Source organism: Zalophus californianus, chromosome 2 (genome assembly GCF_009762305.2).
Source record: "Zalophus californianus isolate mZalCal1 chromosome 2, mZalCal1.pri.v2, whole genome shotgun sequence".
Taxonomy (NCBI): domain Eukaryota; kingdom Metazoa; phylum Chordata; class Mammalia; order Carnivora; family Otariidae; genus Zalophus; species Zalophus californianus.
In genome coordinates this window covers 121,571,517-121,596,853 of record NC_045596.1, presented here as the reverse complement: position 1 = coordinate 121,596,853, position 25,337 = coordinate 121,571,517, and the positions used below count along the sequence as shown (strand labels likewise).

The 25,337-nt window shown below is 40.9% G+C and overlaps 1 protein-coding gene across 5 annotated transcripts in view; it reads left to right on the top strand.

The window, feature by feature from the left end:
* Window positions 1-25,337, top strand: part of ZNF827 (zinc finger protein 827) — a 172,183-nt gene that overhangs the window by 115,270 nt on the left and 31,576 nt on the right. The window lies entirely within an intron of this gene.

Below are 25,337 nucleotides of genomic sequence, written 5' to 3'. Positions count from 1 at the left end.
TTTTGCAATCTCAGCATCAATACATAATTAATTTATTATCCACTCTTCCTTTTTCATTTCTCCTTTCCAGAGTCGAGGGCAAGATGTGTTTTCTGTCCCCTTATCAACAGCATGGCCAACCCTCAGGGCTGTGTGTGTGTTCTCAGAGTTATATGAAATGAGAACATCTGAGAACCACTGCACTGTATCCCATACTCCTCACCGGCGTCCCACCCCCACCCCAATACCAGTATGGCAGCCAGGAAGCTTCCTGCTGTTGTAACCTTAGTTCCAGTCACTGAGAGAATTTCAGAAGCTCTCCGTGGCCTCTCCACCCATTCACTTGTCCAGGAGAGTGTGGGAGACCAGGGTTACGAGGGTTCAGGAGAAGCTCATAGCAGGGCTGTTGGCCAGGAACCGCTGCAATAATAAAGTCCAAGTGTCCTCCACACACCCAAGGAGACTGGTGTCACAGATGGCTGGGAGATCTGAGTATTTTGCAATTTGGAAAAAGCCAAGTGGCATTTTATGAAATATTGGCGTGGGGGTATCACAGGTCACTGGAAGTAGTTTGTGACAAACAGTGGGAGGAAAGGCAGCTCTTTGTCACCCTTTAGTCTTGTGATGACAGATCCATTTCTTCTCATCCCCAAAGAGTCCAGATACCTACACGCTTTTTAGCTTTGCAGGACTTTTCTATTCAAACACCATAAATAACATGCTTACACAAAAACACATTACATAATATCTGGTTCTAGAGGTGGAAAGAAATTCTGCTTGGTCAATATCTTCATTCTCAAACAGGGACTATTTGAACTACTGTTTACTTCCCACAGTGTCATTTTGAATAGCCATCTCCCAGGTCCCCAAATTATCACCCTGCTGTTAAGTTGATGGATTGTGACTTTCTAATGTCAAAATAACTGCCTGGGAACTGCCTGTCAGAGTGCTGTGACCCATACAGCCAGCATCCCGTGATGTATATACAAACCCTGCATTGCTGGCTTAATGTTTGGCTTGGCTATATTTTAAGAAGGGTTTATTGGTCAAGTTACAACCCGACCTCAAAGAGTGATATCAGTGTATGTTTAACTGCGTATAGAGGGTGTTTCTGTGGTTTGCTTGACAGACGCATTACAAATTAGATAAACTCACACTTAAAAAGTTAACTTTTATTTTGGGTGGGAAGTCAGCATAACTGGGATTTTTAAAATGTAAATCTACCGTTCTGAGAGATAATCACTCTATACTCCAAAAAGCCTTTAGGCAGAGGACAAGCAAAATGACTGTATTTACATTTTGCTAAAAGAGACAACTAAAAAGATATTTTAAAAAAAAATAAGGTGAGGGTCGCCTGAGTGGCTCAGTCGTTAGGCATCTGCCTTTGGCTCAGGTCATGATCTCAGGTTCCTGGGTTCAAGCCCTGCATCAGGCTCCCTGCTCGGCGGGAAGCCTGCTTCTCCCTCTCCCACTCCCCCTGCTTGTGTTCCTGCTCTCGCTGTGTCTCTTTCTGTCAAATAAATAAAATCTTAAAAAAAAAAAGGTGAAAATGCTTTAGAAATGGAATCAAAATTAGAAAAATTAAAAATGACAAGGACAACTTTGTAATCACAAAGTTCTCATAATCTGAACACATGTTTTATAAGGAAAGCCTCAATAATTTGGACGAATTGTGGAGAAGACCAATCTGAATTAACAAAGGACTGCAATACGGAGACTTTTCAAGAAAACATCTCTTTCAGGTCTGGATAGCAATAGATGGCCCTTGTATTCCTACTGCAGCTCCCCAGTCCCTTACCCACAACTCTGAAATCCGAAAAGCTCTTCCAACCACAATTTTTTAAGTAAGTTACTTGGTGGCAAAACTTAATGGGAGGCTATTTATAGCCCATATGTACCGCCAAGCATGAAATTCATCCATTTCGTTACAGAAATATCAACATGTTTGATTATGAAGGCCCACTGGAGTGTTATGTAAAATATGTCTTAGGCACCATATTAGCATTCTGAAATAAGAAAAAGTATGAATCCCCAAATACATCAGAGCCCAGGGGTCTCAGATAGACACTGTGGACCTATAGGTATTCCAGTACTCTGCTAAATGCCGTGCTGGAAGCAAAGAAATTAAAGCTACAGTTGAGGATCTTAAGGTTCAAAGGCATAAGAGTCAAGGATTCTTATAGAAAAATTTCAGAAGACTTAGTGGGCAGCAGATTGCTAAATCACTGGAGATGTGGCAAGCAAGAAGAGTCCAGTGGGGATGTTCTCATGCTGAGGCGGGGTTATTAACAAGGGTCTGGGTTAAAGAGAAAAGGAAGAGGTGGGTAGGAGAGGCAGACAAAGGGCTAGTTCACTGGTTTGGGAGACTGGTGAACTTTGCGAGAAGCAGGTTGAATTAGGGAGGAATAGTGTTTGTGCAGAAACGGGGAAGCCAGGAAGGAGACAGGTAGTGACTAGGCAGAAAATAATGTGTGGTTAGTGTGTAAATAAAAGCCTCAGAGTCCTTAGAAATCTCTTCAGTAGTTTGAACATTACCATTAAAATATTATTTCTGTTCTTTATTTACTTAGCAAATTTCTTCTTTCGAGAGATAATGCAAAGATAAATATCAGCCCAAAGAATTGTCTCAGATTCCCAATTAGGAGAGACCCTAATTAATGAGATTTAACAAGCCTAGTTCCGATCTAAGAAGTCCCTTGCAAATGCTGAAGACCCACAGCATTAATTGAGCAGTATATATTGGCATGTGTTTATATACCTTCTCTCAATGGGATGAAACTCTCTTCTAAACACCTGTGGAGTCAGACCGTGGGGCAGAGGAGGTGCGCCATATGAGAGCACCCAAACAGCTCCAGACCAAAGGGATCCAACCTGCACATTGCGAATGTGTCTCAGGCCTGTGGAGAAGGAAGCAAGCGGTACGGGGGATAGCAAAGTGGGGAGAGGTGGGTAGGACTGTGGACTGTGAAGAAATCGAGAATAGCACAGTTAACTAGGCATTTGCCTTCGGCAGATGGTATCTGAGACACACAGCTGCCACCATCCCAGAGAAACAGAATAAACACAGAGCTTCACAGTGTCCTGGCCTTCGTTGGTGCCACTATTTCTAGACTGACTTCCCTGAGAACCAAAGAATGTTCACGTGCCAAGACCTAACATTTTTACTTGCTGTGACTGTCTTAGACAGAGGTAACAGCAGGAATGCTTAATAAAATGATGAGTTCAAACCTGCTGTCCCCTTCTGCTGGAGGGATGGGGGGACCAGATATCCTGGAAGCCATGAATAGATGATGGAGTGTACCCTGGGTGGTGGTGGTGCTGATGGTGATTTCCCAAAAGAAATAAAAGCGCTTTCCCATTATGGGGGAGATAGAAATTACCAGCCGTGTAGAATCTAAGCTACTTTGTCTAATTTGTAGTGGTCTCACTTTGTAGAAGATTTACATTCATAGAGGAAAGAGCGTGGGGTCAGGTGTTTCTCAGGGCACCGCAGGTTGATCTGTATGCAGAGTGGATGTGGGACCGTCCCACCTGCAGCCGCTCCCTGTTGGCCTGGCATCCTTCCGGAAGCAAAGACTCTCAAGAGGAGAAACTTCTACCCCCTTCAGACAATGTGGAGCTTCCATCCTGTTTGATGATGATTTTGAAGGCACAGTATGTTTGCTCTGTGTTAAGCCGGAAAACAAAAACACAACCAGAGCGGGTGCGAAGGGAAATGTGGGTCTCTCTGGAATTCTCTCTCGCAACTAGTTTGGAGGTACACATGCTTCTGTTTGATATTTCAGAGGGAGCTCAGAGCTAGACAATGCAAAATGTACCAACAATTACATTTGTCCACCCCCACCCTCATTATTTGCCAGCGCCCTTGCAAAAGAAAACGGCACCTTTGGTCGTCCTTGTGGTTTACAGAACACGGAAACAAGACGTAAAGAACTCAGGGAAAGTCGAGTCCTTTACAGAACGTGCTCTGCCCATCAGGATCTGCTGTTAAGTTAAAAAGACTGGTTTGGAGTGGCCGGCCTTGTCACCAGGCCAATTCTCGATTTGTTTTCCTCCCTCTGTTCTGCCCATCAATCTAATACAAGGGGTATCATCTCATATACTTGGCTGAGATCTAGATGAAGCTTACCTTGCATTGACTGACTCCCCTCGACACCCCCCCCCCCCCCCCCCGCCCCGCAGCTGACTGTCAGCCAGCCCAACTCCTGGCCGGTTAGGGATGACCTCTTTCAGACTGCTGGCTTAGAAGATGTGCACGTCACCTTCCTTTACGTTAACCCTTACCAGCTCAGAGAGAGAGAGAGATAGACAGGCAGACAGACGGAGCTGTCCTGGATTATAGCAAAGTGTTTTCTTTAATCCTTTTTCAAACACAGCAGATTCATTTTAAATTCAGACTAAGTCACGGATAAAGAGTAGAACGTTGAGTGTTGTTGGTGTGTATCGCTTTGTAGCTTAAGGTCCTTTTTGATTCCACAAATTCCTTGTGCACGGGAAAGGAAGCTAATATGGATCCACTTACATGCAGCTTTTTTTTTTTTTTCGATAAATACAGTACGGTACTATAAATGTATTTTCTCTTCCTTATGATTTTCTTTTCTCTAGATGACTTTATTGTAAGAATACAGTATACAGGGATGCCTGGGTGGCTCAGTCAGTTAAGCAGCTGTCTTCAGCTCAGGTCATGATCCCGGGGTCCTGGGATAGAGTCCTGCATTGGGCTCCCTTCTCGGCGGGGAGCCTGCTTCTCCCTCTCCCTCTGCCTGCCACTCCCCCTGCTTGTGCTCTCTCTCTCTGTCAAATAAATAAATAAAGTCTTAAAAAAAAAGAATACACTATACAGTGCATACAACATATAAAACGTGTTAATTGACTCTATATTATTGGTAAGGCTACTGGTCAACAGTATGATATTAGTACTTCAGTTTTGGGGGAGTCAGAAGTTATATGCAGATTTTCGACTGCATGGGGTTGGTACCCCTAACACCCCCATGTTGTTCAAGGTCAAATGTAGTTATTAGGGCACAGGACCTACGTCATCCCATTTAATCCTGAAGACAACTCATTGAGACACAGGAATTATGCTTCCTTTACAAATGAGTGACTGGAGGTTCAGAAAGATTTAATAACTTTTCCCCCCGTTTTATTGAGATATGATTGACATATAAGATTCTGTTAAAGGTATACAACATAATGATTGGATACATATATTGTAAAATGATTACCACAGTAAGTTTAGGTAATACCCACCATCATACATAGTTACAAATTTTTTTTCTCATGATGAGAACTTTTTAAGATCTACTCTCGTAGCAGCTTAAAGATTAGCAATACGAGGGGCACCTGGGTGGCTCAGTTGGTTAAGCGACTGCCTTCAGCTCAGGTCATGATCCTGGAGTCCCGGGACCGAGTCCCATATCGGGCTCCCTGCTCAGCGGGGAGTCTGCTTCTCCCTCTGACCTTCTTCCCTCTTGTGCTCTCTGTCTCTCATTCTCTCTCTCTCAAATAAATAAATAAAATCTTTAAAAAAAAAGATTAGCAATACGATAACGTTAACTATAGTCACCATGCCTTCGTTACATCCCCATGACTTATTTGTCTTGTCACTGGAAGTTTGTACCTTTTGCAGAGAGATGTAATAGCTTGTACAAAGTCCTGCCGTTGGTGAGAGGCAGGCAGCACTGGAATTCAAACCCAGAACTGCACAGTACATTGTCTTTCTGGCCCGTCATCACTGCCTGCTAAGTCAGGTGGGGTGTCCCTGGCAATGAGCCAAGGGCATGCGTCTCTGCAGTGTTTGCTCCCAGGGACCCACACTTGGCGTTTGAAGTCTCACTGATGGATTGCTCTCTTTTGGCCAGGAATAAAAAGTGGCCCTCCTTGTAAGATATTGCAAAGAAGTTACTAGATAAGAATATACTGTTTATTCATGTAATTCTAATTTTGTCTTCTTCTGTTTCCCTCCTTTCTTTCTTCCTTTAATATACTTAGATACCAAGTAGTCATCATCCCTTAAAATGTTTCTTTCAGTTAAGAAAACTAAAGAAAGTGTTCATGTTTATTTTCCATAATTTTTAAAGGTCATCTAAGCCATAGACATCATTTCAGGAAACTCTAAAAATCTCCTGATGAAATAAAATGCGGAGTGCTGAAGGTAGTGGGGATCTGGTCAGCAGTACAGAAGAAAAGGTTCTAGACTGGGAATCAGGAGAACCCCCGTGTAATTCTAGTGCGGTTTCCAGTAGAAAGAGAATAGAAGGCCTCCGAGACTTTTTCCATATCCCCTCTTTGTCAAAGACTCTGCCATCAGGCACGTCAGTCCCCGTGCCTTTATTTTCTTTGCAGGGCCCAAACTAGAGTGCTGGGATTCCACCACCTGAAATTCCACCACCCCCACTAAGAGTTGGGGGAGGGACAGTCGCCATAAGTAATTCAGTACTGGGGTTGGTAGAGGCTGGGAAGGGGTGCAAGAAGGGTTTCTAGGAAGCTAGGATGTTCTGTTTCTCTATCTGGCTGCTGATTGCATGCATATGTAATTTTGTGAAAATTCACCAGGCTGTGTACCATGACAGTATTTCTGCGTTTGTTAGGGCTAATTGGCTTATTCACAAATGGGTGGGTCTAGATGCCAAGAGGTCACCTCCAAGCCATGAATCTGAGTGCGCGTTCACTTCAGAGACTACGGCAGTGATGATGAGGACAGCGGTCTTTCAGTTATCCACCTTTTAGTCTGCAGGAACATTTCCATTTGTAGCACAAACTTATTGCCCTGAACTAAATGACATGTAGGCTGATAGATCTGATTCCTGTTGTGTTTCAAATTGGAAAGCTATTCTGTACCCCTTATAGCATTTCTTTGATGTCCTTGCTGTAGATGAGCTGTAGTCTGTCCAGCTGTTTACCAGAGGGGGGAAGTTTTCATTGTGCTGGGTCTTCCTGATCCAGATAATGTTATTTGAGGCTAAAAAAAATGTGCTCACAACTGGCCCCATCTGCCCCTCGCCTGCCTACTTTGGTCTTAGAGCATAGGCAAGTTCCAAAAGAGCTGTTGACTCCTTTCAAAAATCCTTGTAGACAAAGTGCTTGCATCAGGCAAGGTCAACTTGGTGTCCAAGTTAGCCCTTCTCAAAACTGTCACTAATGGGGTCTCTGCAGACCAAGAATTATGGGCTTCACACACTGAAGTGCACACTTTTTTTTAAGGGTGGTGAGCTTTGCCAAGGAGAAACTTGTATCCAGTTTGGATGCCTCACTTGAGCTCTCTATGAAGAGCCACGAAAACCGGGGGCGGGGGGAACCCAACTGTGGTTGTTTGGCTAAGCCTCTTGATCTCTGCCCAGATGGCACAGGGGTTGAATCGCTTGGTACTGAAGATAATCATCAACACTTTCATGTTTGTTCTTTGTGGGGAATGTAACATCCAGAAGCCTGGGGGGCTGTGTCCACTTTGGCCCTGGCCCAGTATCTTCCTGTGAGCACAGCAAATACGTATGTGCTCACATAAAATTTTCTGCACACCATTTACAAGGCCTTAGCAGTGCCTGTGATGGTGATTTTTACTTTTGCAAAGACTATTGAGGTGCCTCGAGAATGAATAAAAGGCCAAATTCTCAAGTATGGGTAATGGATGATGAGGAGTATTTGTTTGAAAATTGGAATGTGGTAACCTCTGGCTTCAGTTTGGGACTGGCTAATTCAATCTACAAGGCCTTTTCTGTATATACAATATGTTCTTCCATTCCTTTACTATCAAAAATACATATTCTCATTTCATGCAATTTCTTCTTTGTGTTTATTCCCTTTCAGGGCAGCCACTGCCCTCCAGTAACCAGGGTAGAAAAAAAGAAAAGTCATTACAAACTAGACCATCTATTTTCATTTAAACAAACGCATTCTGGATTCCCATCTGTAGGCCAAATGAGTGCTTCTCCCCTGGTAAGAAAGATACCCCCGCGTCACACCACAGCCCTTTCTTGATGTCATTATAGGAAGGACAGTCAGGGGCTTCATTTTTTGGCAGCTCTCCCTCATGCAGCATCTTTCCTTTTCGGCGTACTTATCATTTCTGTCCTCAATGTATCATCCAGAAAAGAAAAGTTAACTAAAAGCATGAAAGTATGGGCAGTCTTTGAATTTGCTTAGTGATATTTAGTTCCCCGTACCATCTGCTGGAGTTCTATTGAGATATCCCATGCAGAAGTCCATCAAGCTCTTTCAAGTCAACAGGTCCCCAAACTAAGCATAATATTTCCCCCACCGTCCCCTGTCCCTTCCAAAACTAATTAATTGTTGATTGATTAATTGATTAAAGCCCTCCTCTCTCTTCTGCTGTTTTCTATCCTAGTGGATGGCATCATCATCATCACTCACCATGACATAAACTTTAAGGTTGGACACGATTTGTTTGGGTTTCCTTAGGAGGAGATCCTGAGACAAAGATTTGAGTGCGTTTAGTTTTTTAGGAAGTGACACAGGAAACACCGGGAGAGGAGCGGGGAAGTGAGCCAAGGAAAAGAAGGCAGCCAGTAAAGGGAATGTCATCCAACAGGTCACTTGCTGTGAACAGTTGGAGGCTAATTTCACTGGGAAGCAGTGGAGGGTGCACACCTCAGATTTTCCTACCTGAGAGGTCAGAGAGCTGGGACGTTTATGCGGTCAATCATCGATCAGTCAAACCTGCTCTCAAGAGTCAATTCCCCAATACTCTGGCCTCCTGCACAGGTGGACAAAGCAGGCTTCAGTGGCCAGAGAGAGCCCTTGGGAACCATATGCAGGTGCTGGTAGTGGGAAGGTGGCGTTGAAGTAATAAAGGCCAGGTGACCACTGAGAAGATCAGTGAGGATGACGCATTTGCTGCCTGTCTTTCATGATTCCCTCTTCCTCCCCCTCCACTTCCGCTCAGTTACCTTTCCTCCCAAGCTGATTCCCCCCCCCCCCCCCCCCCCCCCCGCCCACTTCCCCACAGCTCTCTCCTAAATGCATTCTTTTCTTTCGGTCCTAACTGCCAATAACTTCATTCAGGTCTCCATCGTTGGTCCCCTGGATTACAAAACAGCCTCTGGCAGGTCTCCCCATGTCCAAGGTCACCCCCACCAGGCCCTTCTCTCCATCCTGCAGTCATAACCTTTTTAGAAGGCGGATCTCATCATGTCCCCTTTGGCCCTGCTGGCTTCCCATTGCCCTTTGGATAAAGTCTAAACTTTGCACATGCATTCTCTTATACACTACCTGTTGGTTTGGGGTGGTTGGTTTTTGTTTTTGTCTTTTGATAGTCTGTGTTTTCTTTGGAAATCGTTCCCTGCCACTCCCAAACTGGATTAGCCACCACTTTCTTTGAGGCCCTTGGATATTCAGAATTCCTGTTTACTCATCACTTTCTTAATTAACTGGAAGCTCTTTGGTGGGCATAAACAGTCTTGTTGATCATTCTATCTCCCAGAAGCTAGCACCTATTATAGTTGCCCATCAAATCTTGGGACGAAAGCATATTGTTGAAAACCACGTTGTTTTTAAGAACTAGTGTTAAATGTCTAATGAGGGATCTGATAAGGCTTTGATTATAACACAGATCTGTTTTTGACTACAGATAAAAATGGATCCCTTTATAAATATAAGATGTGCAGTAAAGCCCTTTCCAAATATAGTTGGTCTCTCTATCTAATGTGAGTAGCACACTACCATGATGTAACTCTCTTTTTTAGAATTAAACGGCTTAGCTTGACAAGAGAAAGATTGCCGGGCTGTTGTGTTCATTTTTTTTCACCTTAGATATAGATCTAACTGCCAACCACCAAAGAAACTCTAGGGCAGCATTTCCGAAGTCAGAGAGTATAAAATGGAAGTACAAGAAAAGTTGAGGCAGTATGATGTGAAAGGCCAGTAGCTGAATTACTGTTATTATTACACTGATTTTCATGTGTAATAATAAACTTCCCAGGCATAAAAGCCCCTAGGTCATTAATCTCATATTAAAAAGCTTGGAATTATTTCATACAGAATTTGTTCCCATCCGTGAGCCAACTGCTTTATCAAACGAGCTTCTCTTTTAATGTAAATTGTTTTATTAAAGGACAGTGTTATGTTTTGATCCAAATAGGGCAAAAGTTCACATAGGAGTTTCATAAATACAAAAGAGGGGGCACCTGGGTGGCTCAGTCAGTTAGGCGACTGCCTTCTGCTCAGGTCATGATCCCGGAGTCCCAGGATTGAGCCCTGAGTGGGGCTCTCCACTCAGCGGGGAGTCTGCTTCTCCCTCTCCCTCTGCTCTCCCTGCCGCCCCCACTCATGCGCACTCTCTCTCTCAAATAAATAAAATCTTGAAAAAAAATACTAAAGAGAAACTTTGTGTGAGACAGATTTGAATTCAGGCCTGAATCTCTCTGGAAATGAAAACATCTTTTTTTTTTTCCTTTCAAATCATTAAAAAATTATATATGGCTTTTTCCTCTTGGTTGGGAAACATGTTCCACAAATCCTCTGACACTTCCTCAGTTGCTTCTTAACGTGTGAAAGAGAGAAGCCGTTTTCTCCAGCTCTCAGGCTACACAGCTCCCTTGTCTTACACCTCTCTCCTCACCTCTACAAGAGACAACGGAGTCGGCCCTGTTAGAGCTGGAAATGAACTCACATGCATAGCCGTTCTTGCCCTCCGCTCCCTGTACTCTCAGCACTTCTGCATTCTATCTCATCTCAACCTTTCCTTCCCTTTTTTCTATTATGAGCCATTGTGGGGCTTACATGTGGCAAGATTTCCATTAAATGCTCTATTAAACCCATAAATGAGAAATGAGTTCTCTAAGTTACAGAGAAATACGATGCTCTGTGTTATTTTGTGAGCTTCGAACCTGATGTTCTAGGAATTTAATCTACAAATAGACTTGAACAAGTAATACGAAAGTATATGGGCAGAGATGCACTTTGCTGCATAGAGATTTGAAACAAATTCAATGTCCATAGGTAGGGAGTGGATGAAATGAGCCATGGGACGTTGCATGGAAAACTCCACAGCCAATAAAAAGGATGAAGGAAATCTATAGGAATTTATTTAAAAAGATGTCCAAGAGATAATGTTAGATTTACAGAACACCAAAAAAACTGGCTACAGACAGCATGCGTAACAGGATCACATTTGTGTTAAAAAAAAAAAAAGGTGATGCATTTATGTGCACATAATATGCTTGCATGTGCATAGATAATTTCTCAACAGATAAACTGTTAACGGTGATTTCCACCAAGGAGTGAAAGGGACTGGGATTGGGAGGAGAGGGGTAGTAAGGAAGAGGTATTCTTTTATTTTTAAGTTTATATCCTTTGTTCTAGTTTTTTAACCATTAATTTGCGTTACTTTTATAACTTCTCAAAATTAAAAAAAGTAAAGTGTATGTTCAAATCACTTTTCTTTTTTAGAATCTGTCATTTACACATATGATGACTCGGAGCCTTAATGAATAATCTGTAAATTAAGTGAACTACTAAAAATATAGACAAAGCAGGGATTGTTAGCCATCTTCCTTCAGTGAGCAACCCCAGCTGAAAGCCAGTTCAGTGACTGTTTTGTACAGTTCCTGAGAACGTAAAGCAGGTTCCAAATCCCCTTGAATGGGTATGATCCCATCGTTTATAAAATATGTGCATACAGGAAAAAAAATCATGAAGGATAGATATAGAAATATTAGCTGCTGTCTCCGTTACTTAGGATTTCAAGTGATTTTTACTTGTATTTTATGGACTTCCATTTCACAATAAGCATATATTATTTTTATAATCAGAAAACATCAACAAGCTCCCTTCATTTTGAACAAAGGAGAAATTACCTTGTACACTCTGGTGCTGAATGCTTGACACCAGATCTTTCTGGAAGTTTCTGTCATGATATGCCTGGAGCTTTGGACAAGATCAGCTTCCACAGAACCACATTTAAATATGACCCCAGAAAAAAATGGTAGACTTACCAAAAGCAACAAATGTGAATGGAAATATTTTCAGCGAGAAGAGATGAAAATGTCAGGGAAAAAAAACCTTGTAAGCGGTGTTTGGAAAGTAGAACCCATCTTAAGATATCAAAGTACCTCAGACTAAGACATACTGTTTTCATGCCTTGTGTTTATTGGCACCTACTACCTTCATGATTTCCCCATCCTCTGTTACACGCACCCTCGGGTACTTTTTCCCATCCAGGCTTCCCAGTCAAAATGACTCATCCATCTGCAGAATCTAGTTCCTGCCTTAAGTATCCAGGAATGAGTCACTCAATCAGTTGCTTCTCTTTTAACTTGAATGGAATTAGGCTCAGGGACGTTCAATCGAAAGATTCATGAATGGGTGGGTCCCGGGGAAGGCAGGGGTGAGGTTATCTGGGAAATCAGCCGTATTATAGGAAGGAGAGAAAGGCTGGGGAAACAGAATAATTAGGGAGGCAGATAGCTCAAAGAAGAACAATTTACAAAAAAAAGATTAGGTCCAAACTCCGGCTGTCAGTCTTTGCTAGAGTATGGCGGCAAGAATTAATTGGCTATATGGATTTTAGGTAACTATTTTGTCTTTCAGGCAAAATGACTCATACCAATTATTTTCTTGCTCACTAATTTTGTATGTACTGTGTAGGTACTTGCCAAAAGAAAAGCAGGGGAAAATTTTACTCAGAAAAAAAAAAAAATGTGTACTCTTGCAAATGCTTTTAACATGTAGGCATGCTTTCGGTATGGGAAAGTTATTTTTGACACTATTTTTGGCCAAATTGGTTTTCATTTTTATGAAAAATGTTAATTTTTAAAGCACTCCGGTCTATCTCCCAACTGTTACTTTTATCACTCGAAAATGTGGTATTTTAAAAATACCATCTCTGGTGTCATACTAAGACTTGCCTTGAATTACATGTCTTTCATAGTAATTAATGTTTTTTTAAAAAGGCATTTGGACATGAAAAAGGAATAAAAATGAAAGTTCACCAAAATGTTCGTAGCAGTTGTCTTTGAGTGGTGACGGATCTGTGGTTGTGTTTCTTTTTTTTTCCCACTTGTCTCTGTTCTTCTCGTTTTCTATCATGACCATGGAACACTTTTATAAAGAAAGAAAACTAATTTATTAGAGGGAGAAAGGTGTTAAGGAGCAAAGATAAGGTTCACCATGATTTAAGTTACACTGTAATAATTATTACGGTCACACGCAAGATGGGTCTTTTGTTGAGGGCTCCTAAACGTCTTGTCTTACCATGAACGAATGTTGGCAGAGACATTTCTAAAATTTTCTGTTAAATCCTGCAAGTTACTAACAAAGGGCTGTGAAACCCTCATGTGAAATACAAATATGACCACACTCGTTTAAATATATATTTCAGTTTGGGTCCTTACTCAGCTCACTTGAGGAACGGTTGAAGCTTCACGATGGTTACTTATTTTGAACTTTATAAAGGAGATTAAATTTACCTTAGGGCACCCGCTGCTAGAGGACTGAACACCATCGTATTTAACTTGGTCGTGGAAATAGTGTTTTGGTAAACACTCCGCTGTACGATTGCATTGCACCACTGGTCTCATAAACGACCTTCATTTAGGAATAATTAATAAAATGATAGCTGCTCTGGAGGATATTTTCCATAGTTCTATCAAAAAAAATAATGAGTATTCACATTTCTGCTGCATCTTTTTAGTTTCCTAATAGAAGAGGTCAGTTACAAGGACTCTCTCTGTGGCTACAGACGGGTTCACTGACTCCCCCTTCGATTGTCTGCATTTTACTCCATTAGGGTTGGGGGACCCTGAGATGTTATGTGATTAGGATTAAGTATAAAAGGATCTGAGTTAGGGGCACCTGGGGGCTCAGTCAGTTAAGCATCTGACTCCTGATCTCAGCTCAGGTCGTGAAGTTCAATCCCCTGCAAGGAGCCTACTTCAAAAAAAATAACAATAATAAAAATAAAATAAAAATAAAAGGATCTGAGTATCATTAAATATCTGATGAACAGTGTGAAAAGCCATGGTGAGGTGTGTGTACCAATGGGATGAAAAGACAATTCATTCACTCATCCAACAAATACTTAAATGAGCAGCTATTATATACCAGGTACTTTTTAGGTCCTGGGGAACAGCAGTGAACAAAATGAAATCTCTGTCCTTATGGGGTTTACACTTGAGGGAGAAAGGCAGACAAACAAATAGTTATACAGAATGTTTATAATATGTACACACACACACATATATATACATATATGTAATAATATCCTAAGAACATGTTATATATATTTATATGTACTATATAATAACATCATGGGAAAACTAAGCGGGGGGGGGGGTCACTAAGGTAGGGTGGTGGAGAAAGCTAAGAGAGGTAAAAGGTATGGAGCAGATACCTCGAGCTGGTCTTGTTGCACCATACACCACGGGGCGGGGGGGGGGGGGGGGGGGGGGGGGGCGGTGGTTAGAGTGTTCTGGGCAAAGGGAGGAGTAACTACAAGGCCTGAGGTGAGGGTGAATTTGGCATGAGGAAGTGATGGCCAGAGGGAAATAAAGAATAGCTTATAGGGCTTCGTGGTAAAGAGCAGGGACTTGGGGTTTTACTGCAAGTATGCCAGGAACCAGTGGAATGTTTCGAGCAGAGAAATGGCATAATCTCGCTTCCATTTTAAAAAGTTAATCTGACTCTTTCTTATTTAATCTTTAAAGCCCGAATAAAGTCCCCTGAAAGGCTTAATGGAAACAGAGAAGCCGTGCATAAAGATAAGAGAGGCAAAGAAAGTTAATTTAATTTGTTGAATATTATTTTTATTAAGTGGAGGGAATCTGTTTTACTTAAGGGATGCATATCCCTTTAATAATTAATTATTGGTTGTAAGTGTTGCCCAATATTTGTCTCTTTTAATTTTTCTTACTATTGAGTTATTTTAAAAGAGATTATATTTTTACTGTTAAGTTGAAATTTTGATTTTTCTTTCTCAGTTATTTAAAAATGGCTATCTAGATATTTAACTGAATATTTATGGAAAAAGTCTAACAATTCAACCTAATAAAAAAGCTTAAAACTTACAGAATTTGAGATCAGAAATTTTTTAAAACAACAAGACAAGTTCATTATTTAGAATTCATTGTAGAAAAGTGAATGCCTTCATAAGAAGAGTGACTTTAGCTTCACACAAGAATTGCTCCAGTATTATTTGTAAAGAGTTCTGTCAGGGAACTATGAATTCGCCAATAAAATTGCAAATTACTCTAACAGATGCTTACAAAGCGTGCCTAGAGGCTATTGTATATGTGTGTTTTGCCAGTTCTGGCAATGAAAAGGTGATTTACAATCCTAAAACCACTAATGATGGCATTTTACAAATGTTATACCCAATTATATTGTGTACGACAATAAAATTCATTATTTACAACAGAATTCCTAAATATTTGTTACATACATGCATTACTGACAATCAGAAGGACTCATATTTGCTAGCACATACTATGAATCTTTTGGAGTGGGGGATTCGCCTTTGCCCCATTCATGGAAATAGTACTGAATAAGGAATTTCTTTGCCTTCCATACTGAGAAAGACCAGCAAGTACTAAATTATCAAAAACCTAGTTACTAAGTAAGATTGCTACCATCACTGATGGATTCAGGTTCAAGACAACCCTTTGGCATATATGCCGTATCCCACATATCGCCAATAATCCTCAGATGTTGAAATCCCTTTAAAAAAAATATTTTGTTACCCATAATATCTGAGGAAACGTAGCTTCTTCATAGACTTTTCAAGACTTGCATTATACAAATATATATTTTTAGCTGCTACATTTTTAAGTGGTTGTTTTGTTTTGTTTTGGCCACCAGAATAGAGTAGGTGATTCTCTAGTCTAGACCTGTTACCGTATCATTTTTCAGCCAAGCCATTCAGAGGCAGTTTGCTAAGATAGGGAGTGAGATAATATGTTTCAATGATAAAATAAATAGTCCACTCCTCGTTGGCAAGCTGTGAGGTTGACTACTTAATATTGAGCTCCAGAGTGAGTGTGAATTACAGTTTCCTCCAGGATGATGCAAGCTTCAAAATTCGCTGGGATAAGGGGCGAGGGTGGAGAGACAGACCTTTACCAGTGGTCCAATGATATCCATTTTCACTTGTGTGTGTGTGTGTGTGTGTGTGTGTGTGTGTGTGTGTGTGTTCGTTTCCTTGCTGCATGTGAAAGCACGCTGGTCAAAAATCTCTAAAAGGGCTTTGCAATTTTTTTTTTTAAGATTTTATTTATTTATTTGACAGAGACACAGTGAGAGAGGGAACACAAGCAGGGGGCAGTGAAAGAGGGAGAAGCAGGCTTCCCGCGGAGCAGGGAGCCCGATGGGGGGCTCGATCCCAGGACCCCGGGATCCATGACCTGAGCCAAAGGCAGACGCTTAACGACTGAGCCACCCAGGCGCCCCGGCTTTGCAATTTTAAACAGAAATCTCCACTTAAGGGATTTTATAGTTAAAAAAAAAAGAAGTTCTTAAGTCAACTAATTGTTCCCTAGCAATAGTGGCTGCTCTTCAGAGTAGCACACCACATATTAGAACAAGTTATAAAAAAAGAAATGAATTTAAGGAAAACTGCATCCATTTTGAGAAAGTGGATTTTTTTTTTATGCATAAATAAGCCAACCAGGATGTTTCTGTGTGTGTAGCACACTGAACGCATTGAAGTCATTTTTGTTTTATTGGGGAACTGGGATAAACCTGCAGTTAGACCTTTGGGAAATCATTACTGGTTCAAGCTAAATGATACTGCTGACTTTATTACGTTCTTAGAGTTTTGGGGAGTCATATACGCTGATTCATAAGGAATCCTTTGATCAATTGGAAAAACCTCTCTGCTCAGAAGGAAGGCAGAGACGACGTCTCATAGGTCAGATTGTGTGGTTGACATTCTAGAGATGATGATATTAACTCCTCCCAAACTACCTCCATAACACTTTCCAGATTCTTTTGCAAACAGCTGGATTCCAACATGACTCTTGGTTTGTGCAAATGAAGAACTAGGAAGTGATTCTGATACCCTGCTCACTAGCAAAGAAGTGATTTTCTTACCCTCTTGCAGGTGGTAACAAGCTTGGGCTCATTTTTTTTTTTTTTTTTATTGCTGAGATGGGTGGGATTAAAGAAGTTTCTGGAAGAAAGAGTTGTAAGTCTGCACTAGGAAAAGGGTATTTGTTGTTGTTTTATGTACTGGTTTTGATAGAGTTGGACTCTTAAGAGACTTTATCATAATAAAGTGGAATGATGTACTGAGTTGGTATATCTTTCAAGCTTTCTTGACAAAAACCTAGAGTAAATTTCACATTTATATATGAATATGTGTTTGTGCTAAATGACGATGTAAAATATACAGAGAGGTTGTATAGAAGTTGACTGATAGATACAGATGAATGAAACAATCTTCACACATGTACCATATCTAATATTTTCTAATCTATCCAGTTTTATTTCATCTTTTTTTAAATGCTGGTCAAGACCCTCTAAGTTCATTTCATGATCCGCCAGTGGGTCACAACTGGACATTTGGACATCACTGGGCTAATGGATAGGGATCCCTGGAGTCTTTTCCCACCTTTGAGTTCCCTTCTGGCAAATCCAAGAACTACCATCTTTGGATTTGACTCAGCAGGGTGGTTAGTGTCAAGCACCTTGTGGATCCAAATTCCCATTCGGATTGAAATAATCAGATCACTCCAGAACCAGACCTTTGAAGCTGTGCCCTACTGTACTAAAAAAACAAACAAAACAAAAGAAACCAAACCCTTGCCCAGTGTGGTCTGGTAATATTTGTCTTTGTATCTAGGTAAGAAAGAGAAAGTAACAATGTTTTACATTTGAGTGAATTTCATTGAAGAACAAAGGTCTCTGAATGGCTTTTCAAAATCTTAAGTAATGGCAAAGTGAACTTAAGTGGGAAGAAAAAGATAGAAGAAATTTTTAAAGTTCTGCCTTTAATTGAACTATTAGGGTCCTTAATACCTGAAACTAGTCTTTGGTTTCGCACCTTCTTGGATATAGGTAGCTGTGACAATGCCCAGTTTTCATTCTTATTCAGTGTGTTAGATAAGGGATAATAACCCTCTCTCCCCAGTGTGTTGCCTTTAATTTCCATTTTTGGAAATAATCTCTTCCTCTGAATAGATCACCCTTCCTGCCCTCCAACCCCCTGCCCCCCACCCACCCACCACCACCTCCATGAAGGGTAAAATGCTCAGATTAAAGTAATAGAGGTTTTTGGTTGCTGGAAATGATGGATTGCAGTAATGAGCTAAGCTTTTAAAAGCATATGTAATACTGAAAGAGAAAAGAAGATATGTCTTGGATTCCACCCACTCCAGAAATCAGCAAAGAGAGAATTCTCTCAATTAAAACATGTCATTTTCATCCCACCCTTGGAGCATTACTTCTGCTTTGTTGATGAAAATGAACATCACATTGATTGGCTTCCCACACCCTGACAATCAGTAATTATGCCAAAGGTGCTGGGGACCTTCCTGATGAGTGTAGTGATCCAAAAGAAATGCAAGGTGACAGCTTTTCCCTCACCTCACCCCCAGAGTTCCATCTCAGGACAGGTGACAGGCCTGACGGATCATTTCAGAGTACACTTCTTCCCCCACTCTTTCTAATAGGAGAGAGATTTTGAAGATACTATTTGCTTTGAATGAGCAGATCCCATGGAACATAGAACAGTTCCATTCACCAAAATAGATTCAACGCTAAGTATTGTGAGAGGTGTCAGGGTAGAAGAACTTGACGGGTGGGGCTAAAAAAGCTTACATGTTTGAAAATACCTGCAAATCATTCTCACTTATTACACATATATAATATCCAAATGTCTGAAAATATGGTGCTAGCAACATATGAAGGCTAAAAGGAACTGGAAGTTGAATAGGGCAATGCTCTCAATTCTGATGGGTCAGATTTTCTACTATCATTAGAGTTTCTGTAAAAGAATTCTATTCATACACAGAGGGTTATTATTTATTTATTTTTATTTACTTCACACAGACAATGATTTTCATCTTACCTTGGATAGAGGAAGTTGGACTAAGAGTTAAATGTGCTTGGAATTATGCCTGTGACTTTTTTACTACCCTGTGAATTTTCTTATTAAAAGCTTGGTGAACTTCTTAATTTAAAAAACAAGAATCCGCTCATTCTCCTTGCCCCTGGTAATCACCAGGGCACCACTATCATGGAACAGTATATTAAGGATCTACCTGTCTGTATCCCTGCTAGAATTTGAACAGTCACAACCTCTGCTTCCCCAAAAGCTGCCACCTGGGATACATGAAACGTAGGGTTCTCAACTGGGGGGTGATTTTGCCTCCTAGGGAACATTTAGCAGTGTCTGTGATATTTTGCATTGTCATGACTAAGGGGAAAGATGCTACTAAACATCCTACAATGCATGGAACAGACCCTACAACAAAGAATTATCTGGTCCAAAATATCAATAGTGCTGAGGTAGAGACTGCCTTAGGCAGATGTATACCAAGGGCATGTTGAAAGCTAAAACTCATAGACCAGATATACAAATTAAATAATACGACTTCAACTGTGTGTAAACATGTATTTCTAGAAAATTTTTCAAGTTTCTAAGCGACAGTTTGGTTATTTAATAGCTCTATTAACACTTGCCCTTGTTTCATAATAAACAACTGGTCAATTCTGACACTATTTCAGTAGAACAGTGGTCTAAAAACAAGCATTAAACATGACAGAATCATGCACATGAATTATTAAAATCTCAGGAAACAGAGAATATGCATTATAGAATGAGAGTCCTACACCCCAAAAACTAACTGAACATCCTTTAAATGACACAAGAAATTACATGTTTTTATTAGGATAACGTTTTGGCTGTAAAAAAAAAAAAAAAAAAGCCAGAATAACAGTGGCTTAAAATCAGTAGAAGTTTCTCTTTCTCTTATATAGCAGCCAGAGTACAAACAGTGTGGGATTCCTGTGGTGGCTTCAGGCTGCTCAGGCTCTTTCTTTCTGTCTTGTTCTGCCATCCTTGACAGATGGTTTCCATCTCATGGCCCAATATGACAGCGCCAGTACCCACCATCCTATCCACATGCTAAATAGCAGGGAAGCAAGAAGGAAGTCGAGGGCATGACCCCCTTTGAAGGGCAAGATCGGAGGCTGTACATCACTTCTGCTCATCATCTTGTCCGGAACTTGGTCACGTGGCTACGGCTACCAGTTAGGGCGACTGACAGTGTCTTGTCATGGAGCCCCGTGTCCAGCTAAAACTCGAGGTGCCTTTATTAAAGAAAGAAGAAACCCATGGGTGTTGGAGGACAGCTAGCTGTCTCTACCTCAAATATCTTGTCTTAGGTTAATTCAAGGTCAAGGAACCGAAAGACTGCTTAGAAATTCCAGGTGGCCTTTGGTGAGGATAGAGGTCAGAGACTATGATGGCATCTACCATGGCCTATTTTTTCACTCTGTTACATTAATCCAAAATCACATGAGAGGCAGCACTGGGGCAGGAGCTAAACCACCAGGGTTCAAATCTTAGCTCTGCCACTTGCTCACGGAGTTGATTGTAAGCAAGTTTTCTTCCACTCTCTGTGCCTGAACTTCCTCCTTTTGTAAATTGCTAAAGATGATAATATCTAACTCATAGGGTTATAATAAGGATGACTGAAGTAATACATGTAAAACACTCAGAATAGTCCTTAACATAGCACCTTAGACTAAGAGCTCTAAACATTGTTATTGTGGGGGTTCCTGCACCTGACTGATTTCATATCAGCTGATTTGAGCCTTAATTTATTTTTTTTGAGCCGTATCTTATTAAGCACATAAATCTGTTAATTTCATTTGGTTTTAAAATCTCAATAAATATGGGTTGCTTTGATCTAATCTTGAGTCGTAACCCTTACCCCCAATAAAGTATCAAAATGTGGGATTTTACAAAACAAATGGATAAACAAACAAACAAACAAACAAAAAGCAGAATCAGACCTATAAATATAGAGAACAAATAGCCGGTTGCCAGAGGGGAGGGAGAGCGGGAGATGGGCAAAGTGGGGGAAGGGTTGGCCGTGGGAGATACAGGCTTCCAGTTATGGAATGAGTAAGTCGTGGGGGCAGAAGGCCCAGCTCAGAGAATATAGTCAGTGGTATTGTAACAGCCTTGCATGGTGACAGATGGGAGCTGAGGAGGGTAGCATAATTCACAGAGTTGCGGAATCTCTATGTTGTATCCCTATAACTAATGTAACATTGTATGTCCACTATACTTCAATAAAAAAGAAAGTAGGATTTGATCTGAAATGAAGATAAGGCTAAACTGGGATTGATGTAGACCTGAGCTAACTCATGAACCAGCGATTGCCGGCTTCTTACAATGAAGCCACATCAGAGGACAAGCTAGTCAGTGTAGACAAGGAATGCTCCAGCTGCTTTGTCAATAGATAACCTTGCCTCACATTATTTGATTTCTCAGCAGATGTCAGAGATTTCTGGTTTGATCTAAGAAAGTTCACTAAACTTGATAATTTTTTTTACTCCTCCGTAAAGGAATTTAAGAACTCACAGTAAAAACATTGAAACTCAGAAGATCTACGAATGGCTGTAGTTGTCTTACTTTCTACACTATTTTATATTTCAACATCTTGTAGCAGATATCCTTCCCTGACATTCTGCCTCTTCAGCTCTAATAAGCAAATGACTAAAAATAAGGTTAGAATATCTTTAAAGCTGCAAACATGCTTGTGTGTGTGTGTGTGTGTGTGTGTGTGTGTGTGTGTGTGTGTGTGTCTCAAAGAAAATCCTATATTGATGATAGTATAGTGTGGCCCCTAAAACACCCATGTTCTTTGGTCATTGCATACTTTTTACTAGTGTAAAGTTTGAAAGCAGGTCACTATCTTACCGCTATACGAAGTGATAGAAATGCAAATCATGTATATTGCTGTACCGAGGGCAGGAGGTATTTTCTACAGGCCGTAATATACTCTGGGGCGAATGTGAAGTTAGTGCGAGCAGCCAAATTCCAGTACACAAACCTTTGTCTTGATTTCCTTCTCAGTCCCTTTGGTCCTCACAACATAAAACTTAACAGGATGATTCTCTGTCCATTTCATCTTAAATTCAGGGAAGAAGGATGATAGTGACTCCATGGCAATTATTATTATTTTACCAACAGAAAGTGATAAAGAAAATTTCATACGGTCATATGGAAATGAAAACCTATGCCAAAATATTTAGTAGGTTGGCTAGTAAGCACTCAAAAGTCGTATGGGTTTAACAACAGTACAATGGGAATTTTCAGATAAATCATTTCCATTTCTACCACAGAAGCTTTGATCTCTTAAAACTCAACATATTATAGTATAAGCTGAAAATTATTCATGACTTGAAGAAACAGGTCTTGGGGTGTTAATTCCTCCAAACAGAAAAAGAAACATTCCACTCCTTACCTCTTTCTTTTTTAAAATAAATGAATACAGGAAACAAAGGCATTGAAGGAGCCCAAGGGAATGGAGACTAGTTGCCTTACCTTGGTGAACAAGCTCCAATGAAAGGGGACAAAGTCCATTTCCTGTAAGGCAGCATTTGTGAGTTGGGGGGCTATAAGGAATAATCTAAAAGTTTAGGGACTTCACAAATCTTTTCTTGGCCATCTTGAACAAAGCATAAGACTCGTGAGTGACCAGGTAAACAGTTGTAACTTGATAAAAAGATAATCCCCTGGCTACTATTATATAAGAGCAGTAGAGGGAGTGTCTGTAAAGGTCAACGTGAAGCTTTTGAAAATAATTTTACGTAAAGCCAAAGAGTTTGCCTTTAAGGGCAAGATCTGTACTTACTCTGTTCTCTAGGGTCTCTCTTCTCCAACAGAGACTCCTACTCTGACTTGAACCAAGTATGATTTGTTTGTGGGAGACTCTTCAACACCTCAGTGTTTGTTTTGGAATATGAGATCATACTAGGATTCCATTGATTAATCATCATTGCAAAGGTAGTCCCAGAATTGTGTAACTCAGGGCTGTCCTTGGAAGGACACTCCCAGCATGTCCACTTCTGATCCACGTGTGTGGTTTGGTTCAGGATCTGTGAAAAGGGGACAGCACCTACCATGGAGGTTGTTGGGAAAAGCAATGATATAACTTACACCAGGTACTTTACAGAGTGCCTGGCACATCCTTAACTCTCAGTAGATTTTATTATTGGTGCTGTTGCCATATTTCCTGCACAGGTGTTAAGAGGGCAAATGGAGAGATAATACCAGATCTTTAGGGTTGGTTAGAAATTCAGTTTGCAAGTGCTGAAATAAAGTGTACCTCCCACCCTTCTTCCTACCACCAGTTCACTACTCCTGGCTCCTACCATCCTCCCCCTCCACCCTCCTCTCCCCCACCCTCCAAACAGAAAAAGAAACTTCTCTCCCCCTTCTCTGCCACTCAACCAGTGTTACCAGTTTTCATGGCATCCTTCCAGAGATACTGTATATACAGACAAGTGAAAACATATCTGTGTATATTGATATTTATTTTTGGAACATTTATCTTAAGCAGCCCTCCACTTGAAAGAGTAGAAAACCTCCTTTCAAGCTGATAATTAAAATGGGAAATGAAGTGGTAGTCTCTTCCCTCCATGGTTGCAAATGGCAAGTTTTTCTACCCTGTGGAATCAATGGTTATGTCCTTCCCCATTGAACAGGATATAGAGGATGTTAGCGTCCTTTTGATAGGGTGCACATCAAGGCCCAAAGAAGTGGTTCAGTGGAATCACATTGGAGCATATTACTGCATTCAGTAGGCCATTTTATCTCCATATAGAGACAAGATTATTTAACTACTAGGCCAAATATATGGGTGCCCAGAATCGACAACCAATTCTCTCTTTTACACATTTTTATATGATGTTAGTTGACTGGCTCCCAACTGAAAGGAAGTTGGAAGCCTTAACTGAGGTGCCACTGGTATAAGACACCCTACTCTAGCTGAACAGGTACAGCAAAGAACTTCAGAAAAATGGAAGCTGCTTCTGCTTCTCTTCCTTTAAACATGCCCATTGCCCTGCATACTTGGACCTAATCAAATTGTGACTCCGCACTTCCGCATTCTGTCCCTTAGGACAAAAAGGGGTTAGAAGGGCAAAGTTACAATTATCATGGTGCCTTAGTAATGTGGTAATATTATCTATAAGTAATGCAATGAGGGAAGAAGAAGCAGATGCGGTCACTCCCCGTAAGCAGCTATTGGTGACTGATGTCGTTTGGCAGGTACACGTGTGTGGTTAACGGACCTTGCGTAGGTATCGTGGTTTGCCATTTGGGTTAAGCCTTCACTTTGGAAGAATAGGTGTGCCTCTCTGTTTGAAAACCTTCCCTTTGGAAACTCACTTTTTACCCAGGATTACCTGCCAGGCAAGTATTTGGGGTTTCGTGTTACTCGGTGGTCTGTTCTGCTGAGGATGTTATTGGTCTCCTTAACAGTAGAAATAGCTCTGTGGATTTGGCCTTGATAAGTAAAGAGCTTTTCCATTGGCCTTTACGGACCGTGTCGGGTATGTGTGTGCCTTTTAACTGAGAAATGGAGATATCTCTAGGAGTTTCACCTGACATTATCTCCTGTAAGATTAGAATGTGACCACATTTTCAGCTCCGAACACACCACAGGACCTTGAGGCAAATTCATACGCTGAAAAAACATCCATACGCTGCTCATCAGAATGTGGCAGCATTCCAATTCGAGGAGCATTTGTGAGTCCCCATATTAATATTAAATGCTAGAATCTTTGTTTATGCAATGTGAAGGTTACAAATGTGCACATGCCAAAATTGGGAAATAGCAGAAAATAAGATTCTCACGGTGACATCTGTTCTCCACTATAATACATGTTCTATAATACAGTGTACAGTTTGGAGAATGATTAGTTATGCAAAGCCTTCGGTCTGTGGTGTGTTTAAGAACCTGAACTTCAGCATGTGGGGAAGCAGGGGGGAGGAGGTGAAGAGGGCACTAAGCTAAGACTGGTTCACTGCCAGTGAGGATTTTACTGTATGACACTAGGCAATTAGCTCACCCACATCTCAGGCTCTCTTGAAACTAGAAGGAATAATGTGCCTTCTTTTTAGTTCTCCCTAGTTCACAGAATGTGAGGCAAAGATTCTGCTGAGGGGAAGTCTCCAAAGAATGTTGAACTTTCATCATCAAAGTTAGAGGTAGTGGCTTTCTGTTATGGGGTGGGAAGAGGCACCACAGAGACGGGGACTTCTCAGTTTTGTCTATTTGCACGTGATTTATTTGAATTTACATCTGTCATACATCAATGCATATGTTCCCTCCTTTGCCTATAATTAGTGAAATCTTAATCAAATCAACAAGTATTTATTGTCTCCT